Genomic DNA, 11,210 nt, shown 5'->3' on the forward strand with positions numbered 1-11,210 from the left:
TCTATGTTTCAACTGAGGTGAATTTTAGCACCCGCTGGCCACGTGTGCTGAAATCTGTTCCTCTGCAAATGTACAAATACCGGGATTTTCCGAAGAGCATCGGGCTGGTGTACGGCAAGGCCATCGTTGCCTCTGTGGGGACGCCCACGTAAAGCTGGCACCTACCGATTGCTGGGCTGAGTTCGCGGATGGTGGTGACTAAATCTCTTAATGCTCTTCTAATAGGAAAAGGGAGGGGGAATTGTTGTGGGAACATATTTAGCTAACGGTCGCAAGAGCATTCCAGAAGCCTTTAGAAGACCTTGAACAGAATAAACAAGAAGACAAAACAAGAAAGATGCCAATTAGAAGAACACAGGTGCGCATTCCACGATAAAGGGAACTTGGCACAAACAACCTCAATTCGGCAGTTTATCTTGACCAATTAGACTGAGATAAGTCTCGTATGTTTTAGTTAGTATAACCAATTATATTTTATGTTTATGCGCGTGCACAGTGTTGATACAACCAATCATTAAGTGTAACTGGACGCGTAGACAGTGCATGAATAAGGTGTGAATAGTGTGTATAACCAATGGGAGCTAGTTGGACATGAGGAGGGGGAAATGTAGGGTACGGCGTTCGGAAGATCTCGCGACATCACGGAAAGATAGAAGGCTAGTCGTCGCCTCCCTATGACATATCAGTAATCCCACCTACCTGTTGTTAGTATAAAAGGAATTAACTGCGCAATAAAAGACGGAGTTGACGCTCACACCATGTGTGTTATCTGTCTCTTCCCTGGTCCGGGCCGACCAGTGATCTAATCGCGGCACCTTGATATGCAACGCTACACAGAGCTATACCTTTTCTTTCATAAGTATGAAATTCAAATGTCTTTGTGAGATCTGGCAGGCCTAGGGCTGACGCCCCCATTAAGCCTGTTTCAGTTCTTTGAAAGCAGCTTTCCCAGCATCAGTCCAATCTATAAATCCATTGTTTGAGGTTTTGAACTGCTTGTATAAAGGTCAGACCAGCAAGCCATAATTTGCAATCCACAGGCGACACCACCCAACCATTCCCAGAAATGCTCGCAATTCTTTTAGAGTCTTAGGTTCAGGGAGACGACAGGGTAGTTAACTGTTCAGAAAACAGCACAAACTTAAGAATATGAGCTGTCAAGGTATGCCAGCAGTCATTTCAACTGGGCACTTTCAGGGAGTTGGGAAGGTCTGAGTTTTTCTTATTTGAGTACAATTAGGGTTATTTAGAAATTCAGATTTAAATTGTGGGGCATGTGCTGGAATAAAACTATTATTTTTTATTATTTAGTCTTTTGAGTAGGAAGGCATTAAGGGTTAAGTATAAAGAGATTTAAGGATGTTATCAACTTGCAGTGCTGTGTGCTCATTGCTTGAAATACCAAGGCTAATGTTAATGGGCAGTCTGCATAATGTTCTTTAAGCATAATGATTCCCCTTTTAACTTCCTGTGTCCCCAAGTTCCAATTTGCCAGCTGCACTGCATGGGGTGCTCTATTTCACACCATTCTGCTGACAGCAGATTCATCATGCAGATCAGCTGAATCATGAAACCAGATGAGTGCAGGGAAAAGCTCAAGAAATGCAGCTACTTGTGTGTATATATACTGCAAAGCTCTGAATTCTTAGCACCTGATTTTTATTCACTATGATTTAAATCAGGATTTGAAAATAAATTGTGTGTTTAAAATACCTGAAATGAACACAATACTTGCCAATGCTGGGGAGTAGCATTTAATTTCCTTGCTTTGACAGAGACCTGTAATGGATCTGTAGCCATCAGTCTTGTGCTGATCGGGTGATTAGTTTAGGACATTCAGTGTGTAGGTATTACAGCTGATGAAGTTTTCTGTCTCACTGAAGACAGCATTTATACTGAATAACTGCTTTTAAATTCAGTATCACCAGAATCGATCTATTTAGACTTTGATTGACAAGCTTGAATGCTTCACTGTGCTGACCTCCATTAAACCTCCCCCCCAAAGGTGTTTTAAAAATGAGAAAAGTTACAAATCATAACAACAGCTTTCTGAAACCTATCAGAGTTGAACGCTATCAAACAAGAATTGTGCTTGATTTCTTTCCCTAATTCATTTGACTTTTGCACAGAGAATCCCTTAAGTCTGTTACTCTGACTGGTGAGTTACGGAAATGGGGTGGCCAGGGGCAGAGCTGAACATAAGGAAATGGCTCTTTATAACGAACAATATTCCTCTTGTAGGATTGTGTTGTTTGGGATTCTCCAAACCAGAATGCTGTGGTGGCATAACAAAATGTTCCACTTAACTGCCCTTCCCTCTGAAGGTAGTGGGTTTGGGATTTTCTTTTCCATAAGTTAACAAGTTATTAAAACACACCCACCCCCCAAACTTACAAATGCTGAGCAGTTGTTTTTTTACAGATGTCTTTGAAACTCTATGTTAAACAATATGTTTTCTCTAGTAAAAAAAGTCTGATATGAATATTTTCATCTTAAAAAGGTATCGAAAGATTATATGCTATATGTAATGTTTATACAGTCTACCAGAATTATTTGGTTTTAAAGTTTAAAGAACACAATTTTATGTTTACAGGTTTTTTTTTTAAAGCCTTCTGTTTAAAAAAAAAAGGTTTTCTACAATTAAGATTTTTTTCTCACAAAATATGGCTTAGTTGGCTGCAGCTGTGATACAGAATGTATCATAATAGCTAAGTACATACTGGTTTAGAAGAATGATTGCATCCACATTTTCTAAAGAAATTATTTAGGAATTTCACCTTTAGCCTTAAAGATAATGCCATTTGCCATACAGGCTATGGCTGTTGATTTTAAAAGATGCATGGTAAAATATGGCTGGATGTGTGAGGACGGGATGTATGTAAAGTGGTCTGAGCCAGTGCAATGAAATAAGTCTCTTAAGTGTATAATTGCTTTACATGAATGCCCCAAAACATGGAAAACTTCATTACTGCTCTTTACATATCAGTTGGACAACACATCTACCTTCACGTTTATACCAGTGGTACTGCAACCACAAAAATGGTTCATTATTGATTTGAAAAAATGGAGTGACCCTCTTAGGATGCTGCTAAGTGCTGGCAAAAAGGCACTTGAAGAAAAACAAAGCAGGACAGATTAATACTAGATACGTAATACAGGTAGTTTTTTTCCCCTCTCTGGCATTTGTGATAATGAAGTCAAGGTCCAAGCACCATGGTACCTGGAAAATGATGAAATTTTTATCAGACGTTTTCTCTCCCTTGCTGGACTTGCTTACCACATAAAGTAGCACTTCTGAACTGTAATAATGCTTTCTCTACTTGCCAAGATAAATGTAAATTCAGTGATAAATATTAGAAATGGCTCTTTTATACTTTTTCATTAGTCTGCCTGTTTGCTAAATTAGCTCAGAAGGAGAAGCTAATCTCTGGGACCAAAGAAAATAGGTAGCATAGTTGTTAGCATGATTGGCTAACTCCACTACAGATAGCAAAAAGTTAGTTTAAAAATAGTGTTGCCTGATGCAAACTTAGATGCCTGATGCAGATGGCTACACAATATATCTAACTTCCAATTAATATTGTGCATCTATTTAGAACCTTTCAGAAATGGGAAGAGATACTGTGACCATTGCTTTTCCTAAATGTATTTATATTAAATGAGCTATAATATACCAGAACAGTGGGAGGTTAATTTGAATTTTGCAAGTTACTTTAGAACTAGTTAGAGCAATAATGTTTGTGTTTATTTATAAACAGTTCTAAGTAAACTCAGAAATTTGGCAGCTATATATTGTACACCCACGAAACACTTATTTTCAGTGATTTATTCAACTTATTTTTACACTGTACATCCCACAGTGAAAATCCTGTGTGAAGTCAGTAGAGGAAGGTAATAAACATCAGCCACTAGAGGGAGAAAGATTTCAATGATTGTAATTAAATTACAATTAATTATTAATTAGTACATTTTAAGGACTGAATAGCTTTGGGAGTGGCTGTATAGCTGAAAACTTAGACAGAAAATGCTGTTTAGGACGTGTTTGCAGATTCTCAACTGTTGTATCTTATTTATTTTTGACAACTACAGAATTCAATGTTTTTAATTGGATACTGAGGGAGAGTTATTTACAGTTGCTGAACATATAAATAACATTTTGTTACAGGGAAATATATCTAATTGTCAGGTATGCATTTATCAGTGTGCCATAGATCTGTTCCTAATAACTTTGGTTTTACATATTTTGGAATATGGTGTTAATCTGCATTATTCAATTTTTTTGTCCAGTTCTACATGGCAGAGGTGAGTAGATTGGGCTGGCTTACAAAACAAGACAAAATCTGTCTGTTGAGCCTGTGTTTATGGAGGATAAGCAGCACTATCAATATTTATAGTGAGAAAGGCTTCCGATTTAATGGATAGCTGCTGCCAAAGGAGTGGTCCTGCTTCCCCTGCCTGACCATTCACTCCATCTGCTTTCCTTGTACTGGGTCTGATGCTGGGCTGTCCCTCACTCAGTTCACTAAATGGGGAGAGGTGGCCCCTTAACAGCCATGTAGTATCTGCTTAATTACCGTGTGAAACCTCGCTCTCCCTTGAGATGTTTTTTTTTTTTAATCAGGTGTTTCTGTGGCATGTGTCGTGGTTTAACCCCAGCCAGCAACTAAGCACCACGCAGCCGCTCACTCACTCCCCCCCCCACCCAGTGGGATGGGGGAGAAAATCAGGAAAAAGAAGCAAAACCCACGGGTTGAGATAAGAACAGTTTAATAGAACAGAGAAGAAGAAACTAATAATGATAATGATAACACCAATAAAATGACAACAGCAATAATGAAAGGATTGGAATGTACAAATGATGCGCAGTGCAATTGCTCACCACCTGCCGACCGGCACCCAGCTAGTCCCCCGAGCGGCGATTCCCCACCCCCACTTCCCAGTTCCTATACTGGATGGGACGTCCCATGGTATGGAATACCCTGTTGGCCAGTTTGGGTCAGGTGCCCTGGCTGTGTCCTGTGCCAACTTCTTGTGCCCCTCCAGCTTTCTTGCTGGCTGGGCATGAGAAGCTCAAAAATCCTTGACATTAGTATAAACACTACTAGCAACAACTGAAAACATCAGTGTTATCAACATTCTTCACATACTGAACTCAAAACATAGCACCGTACCAGCTGCTAGGAAGACAGTTAACTCTATCCCAGCTGAAACTAGGACAGCATGGAAAGTCACAATCTGCAGGCACCACTTTGGAAGCTATGTTGTTTATTGACAGGCATTACCAAGTCTTCACCATCATTTACTTGCGCTCTGAAGGATAAGGCCTATGTTTCCCTTTATGAAGCATATTCATTCATATAAGTTTGCTGTGGGACTATGCCGGACTTTTCACAACTCTTCCCTTCATTTACATGCCTTTGTCAAAGTCTCAGTAGTGCCTTAATATGTATATGTCCACCAAGCACTTCAGAAAAATAATTACTCAAATCTCCTTGCTTTTGAGCCCATGTTAGAAACAGCCTGACTAGTTAGCAGTACCCTGTGTGTATCTAATTGTGCACAGAAAGCCAAGGTGAAGCTATGTTTGAATCCACAGGTCATGTAACTCTGGAAGCTATAGCTTGGGAATAGTCTGTGCAGGGTCTAGAGACAGAATCACAAGGGGTTTGACCATGAGAAGCCACACTTTGAAATGAACAGTGTTCAGCATTGAATGTAGAATAACACTGTGACATGATTATGATACCCTGTGTTGCTATATAAATGGACAGAAACTTTTACCTAGATTTTCTTTATTCCTTTCTGCTTTTGCAAAAATCCAATTTGTCAGATCATTAAATGTATATTTCAATAGTCAGGTCTGTGTAATCCTTTTGTTACAATCATCTGTCTGGTTGTACATAGAAGGGTTTGACTTCTTTTGCCATCAGAATTTGTCTACTTACAAGCAGCAATCCTTTTTCAGGTGGTTCTTTGCCCACAGTATGATAGACCAGTCTTGCTTCATTTTTGAAAATGTTTAGGGTATGTTTCAGAATTGGATGCTTCACATTATTGTTCATAAAGAAATCGTGAGCTGAATTACAGCCTAGCCCTGCGGGAGAAAATATTGCTAATATTTGGCCTTAATATGAAATGAGTTTTGAGCTCCATGTTCCATGATCATCCCACATGTGATGCACTTGGCTGAAGGTGACCGAGTTATGGAAACTGAACTGCTTTTGTTAATTAGAGGGGGAAGGTACTCCTTTAACTGCCTCTTAAGAAGGATGATGAGGAGAGAGAGCTTGCAGAGTGATGGGGGCACTGAAACTTTTCCTGTATGATAGATGGAAGGCTTTGTTGTTATTCTTTAGCCAGTGCTGTTCACAACATCAGATAGGTAAAGTTCCCTGGTTTCATGGTTATGTACAGTTCTTTCTCCAAACATGCAAATTACAAGCAAACACTTGTGTACAGAGCAGAGAAGATGAGGTAGTGGAGTACACAGAGGAGGAGATGTTTTTCAGTGCTTATGCAGACATTTGGGAATTTCCTTCTTAAGAAGTTTTAAGAAAGGAAGGTTCCCAGGCATGCTTGCCTTCACATGAACCTTTAAAACTTCACACTCACTATGGGCAAACATGCCTCAAAGCGAAAAGAAATGGATGAGAGGTTTTCTGTTACTGGCTACAGTAGGTGTGAATACTTCTTCTCCATCCTAATGGAGTGGTTTAAAAAGAGCAGGCATGCAGGCTGGCTGGGAAGCGTCCTCCTACCGAGCCCTCGTGGGTGACACAGGTGGAGATTGGCCCGAGTACCAGCTTCTGCAGCCACTTCAGCCTTACTTGTACAAGACAGTTAGAACAAGAAAATCTGACCAGAGACCTAGATGGGGCTGTTTTCCCTTCTTCTCATATGGAACTGATCTCTTCTAAAATTAAGACATCTTTAGAGAAGTGTTAGATGATTCTTTTTGTGTTTGATCAGTGTTAGACTGTTTACAGTGGTGTGTCAGCAAATGGTGTCTGCTGGGGATTTGGACTAAGGCTTTTGGTGGCAACTGCTATGTGAACACCTTATTAAATGCCTATCTAAACCCATTTTAAACACGTGAATAAGATGAAGTTTGTATGTGTGACTTAAAAAATATATCCCAATATGTTCCTCTGCATCCCCAAAATAAACATGTTTTACTTTGTTAGAGGACACTAGTACCACCTTTACAAAGTGTATTTCTGGAGGCTTTTCAAAATGAGGGCTAACATTGAGATGCTGTGTTACATGCTGAGCTGGAATCCCGAGTGCCACGTGAGCCCTTCCAGATCTGCTCTGCAGGATTCTGCACCATGAGGACTCTTCCACCCAAGTGATAGACTAGTGTGTATTTACATCGGGTTTTTCTGTTTCCCATGATTTTCCTCACACTACTGCAGACAACCCTTCAGTGATTTAACCACAGTGCTACATAATTTCTCTCAGAGAACAGTGCTGCCAGCTATCACAGTGTTTTTCTAAGCTACAGCTCCTGCAATGTTGGGATTATGCAGGAATCTTGCTTTCAGTAAAATCAATAAAGAGTCTCAGTATAAAACTTTCAGGGTTCTCTCCATAACTGTAACCCAAGTCCTTTAAATGTGACCCTAAGACAAACCAAAAGGCAAATGGAAATCTTAAATATGTTAAAACAAGCATCATAATTTTTTGAAGGTGATGCCAAAATTCATGGCCTGTAAAGAAATACTCTCTAAGACTCGTTTTGGAGTATTAGAAAGCAGGCATTCTTTATTGCAGCGCTGGATGCACGGGGGATAATTCTACCTAGCATGCATGCCACAGCTTCAGCACAAACAGGTTATATGGAGTAACAATTGCATATTAATCAGATTAGTATACATATACATAAAATGATTGTAACTGATTATCATAGTACTGCCTACATCCGGTCATGCGCAATGAAGAATTCATTTGAGTCGAAGGGCTGCTTTTACGACCACCGACCCATTTGAAGTTCTTGTTGGCTGACCTTGAAGTCTTTGTTCTTCATCCCTGTTCTTTGATCTTGAAGCTTAACATGGTTTCAGTCACATATGGTCAGTTTCAATATTATTCTTATCTAATGTACAGGAACATCTAGTCATAAGAGCAAAGAACTACAAAACCTATGAGTAACTACCTCTACTAGTTAATTGCTTGGCTACACTTTTGTCTATTGTTTCAATCATAGTGTTAGGATAAGATTTCTAATAATTATTTACCAAATCTCACTTTTGCAGTCATCTAGCAGCAAACCAGTTTCCACGGCTGGTACAAAATATTAAAACCATCAAAATATTTAGACATACCATACAGAATGTATGGAAATATGCTATCAATTCCCCCCTTTCTGTTTGAGGCTACTAATTCTTTTAGTAGTCTCACGTGAACATAGATCGTGTCACAGTTCGTTTAAGACAGCCAAAAGTGACACAGATTATAAGTGATGATAACTATCACAATTATATTTTGCAAAAGAACAGCTAACCATCCAGTCAGAGAAAATCTAAAGCTTTGAAATATTTTGTTCAGCCAAGAACTATCTATGCTTGACCTTAATTCTCTACTGCTTTGAGCTACATGTTTTATTCTGTCTATCTGATGGCTTAGATCATTTGTCACATTTGGTATGTGGATACAACACGAGTCATTCAAAAATCCAATGTACCCACATACTCCATGTTCTTTTAATAGTAGTAAGTCTAAAGCTAACCGATTTTGCAATGCCATTTTACTAGTAGCTTGTACTTGTACATTGAGTTCATTTAGCCCACTTTGAATAGCGTTACCTAATGTTTCTACTTCGAGTGAAAGATTGTGAAGAGTCATCTTATTTTGAAGAGCTGTTAACTGTGGTAAAAATATAGATTCCAATACCCATCCTATTTTAGTTCCAGTACTTGGTGATTGCCAAGAATCATCTTCTCGCTTAAAGAATAATTGCCATTTAAATCTGTCCAATTTAATTTACAAAAATGATTCTCATTGTCCCACATCTTTTCCCAAGTTTTGGTTAAATTCAATGTCAATATTCCCCATGGAATCGGATTTTCATCTGACTTTGGAATCAGAAGGCAGGCTGTTATTGAGGTTAAATTTTGTACCTTCGCAAAACCTTGAATCAATTGCAAAACTAGATTATCTTTTATCAAAATCACAGGGATGACTAGTATCAAGATTAGTAACTCTAACAATAATTGCTTCATTTCGTTTATCTTATACTACAGATTCTTTTATTGTGACAATCCGTGATTCTGCCTGTCCTAGTTTCAGCTGGGATAGAGTTAACTGTCTTCCTAGTAGCTGGTACGGTGCTATGTTTTGAGTTCAGTATGAGAAGAATGTTGATAACACTGATGTTTTCAGTTGCTGCTAGTAGTGTTTAGACTAATGTCAAGGATTTTTCAGCTTCTCATGCCCAGCCAGTGAGAAAGCTGGAGGGGCACAAGAAGTTGGCACAGGACACAGCCAGGGCACCTGACCCAAACTGGCCAACAGGGTATTCCATACCATGTGACGTCCCATCTAGTATAGGAACTTGTAAGTGGGGGTGGGGAATCGCCGCTCGGGGACTAGCTGGGTGCCGGTCGGCAGGTGGTGAGCAATTGCACTGCGCATCATTTGTACATTCCAATCCTTTCATTATTGCTGTTGTCATTTTATTGGTGTTATCATTATCATTATTAGTTTCTTCTTTTCTGTTCTATTAAACTGTTCTTATCTCAACCCACGAGTTTTACTTCTTTTCCTGATTTTCTCCCCCATCCCACTGGGTGTGGGGGGAGTGAGTGAGCGGCTGCGTGGTGCTTAGTTGCTGGCTGGGGTTAAACCACGACACTGCCTCTGTAATTTTACATCTACTATTATTTATCTTATGTTTAGAAAAACTTAAAAGAAAATACTTAAAACCTGCAACACACAAAAGGATTACTGTCCCTGACAATATTCCTAATAGCAATCCCAATATTATAAGCTTTACACAATTCTTGTCCCAGGTACATAGCATGGAACTTATGTATAGATTTTAATTTCAAAGGACTGGTTTCTTTAGACTTCCAATTCCCTGTTGGTGCTTTCTTTATTCTTGAATAATGAAGCCAAGGTCCTTTTCCCCAGATCTTTACTGCTGTATATGTTGTTAAAATTACTTGATACAGTCCTTTCCACTTCTCAGCTAGTGGTTCTGAAGTCCACGATTTTACATATACCCAATCTCCTGGTCGGAAGGGATGCGCTGCTGTGTCCAATTCTAAGGGTCCAGCTGTGGAGATATACTGACAAAATTCTTGTAAAGAGTTCCCTAAAGAAATCATAATACCCTTAAAGACATATCTCCAAAAGCGCTCAAGGTATTCAGAACATAGGACCCTTGATATGGTCTTCCATATAACATTTCATAAGGACTTAAATTTCCTTTCCCTTTTGGCTGTACACTGATTCTTAATAGAGCCATGGGTAATGCTTTAACCCATGTAAGTGAGGTTTCCTGATAAATTTTACTCAGCTGTTGCTTGAGAGTGTAGTTCATTCTTTCTACTTTCCCACTTGCTTGCGGTCTATATGGGGTGTGATAGTCCCAATCTATAGACAATACCTTGCTCAACTGTCTTACAATCTTTGTTATAAAATGAGGGCCATTGTCAGATGACATTCCTACAGGGCCCCCAAACCTTGGTATTATCTCTTTGAGCAAGACTTTAACTACTTCTCTTGCTTTGTTGGTGCGACAAGGGAAAGCCTCAGGCCACCCAGTGAAAGTATCAACTAGAACTAGGATATATCAATATCCCTCTTTTTGAAGCAATTCTGTAAAATCAATTTGCCAATATTTTCCTGGAGAATTTCCTTGCTTAGTAATTCAAAAAATGATTTTATTATTGGTTTTGGGATTATTACGTATACAACTTTCACATCTACTTGTAATTATTCGAATAATTTTTGACATATGTCTATTCAAAATACACTTTCGTAAATGTTTAACAAGGTTTTCTGTTCCCGAATGTACTTTGTTGTGTTCAGCCCAGGCAATTTCTCTCATTATTGCGGGTGGGACTGTTATTTGACCTGTTGGTGTTACAGCCCATCCTGTCTCATTTGTGTTAGCCTGCAATTTAATAATTATTTCTTCATCTTTTTCATTATAATTTGGAGCTTCTTTAGGCAAATTTACACTTTTCTCTGGAACTAGTGCTAGG

The sequence above is a fragment of the Aquila chrysaetos genome, assembly GCF_900496995.4.
Source record: "Aquila chrysaetos chrysaetos chromosome W unlocalized genomic scaffold, bAquChr1.4 W_unloc_1, whole genome shotgun sequence".
In the NCBI taxonomy this organism is placed as follows: Eukaryota; Metazoa; Chordata; class Aves; order Accipitriformes; family Accipitridae; genus Aquila; species Aquila chrysaetos.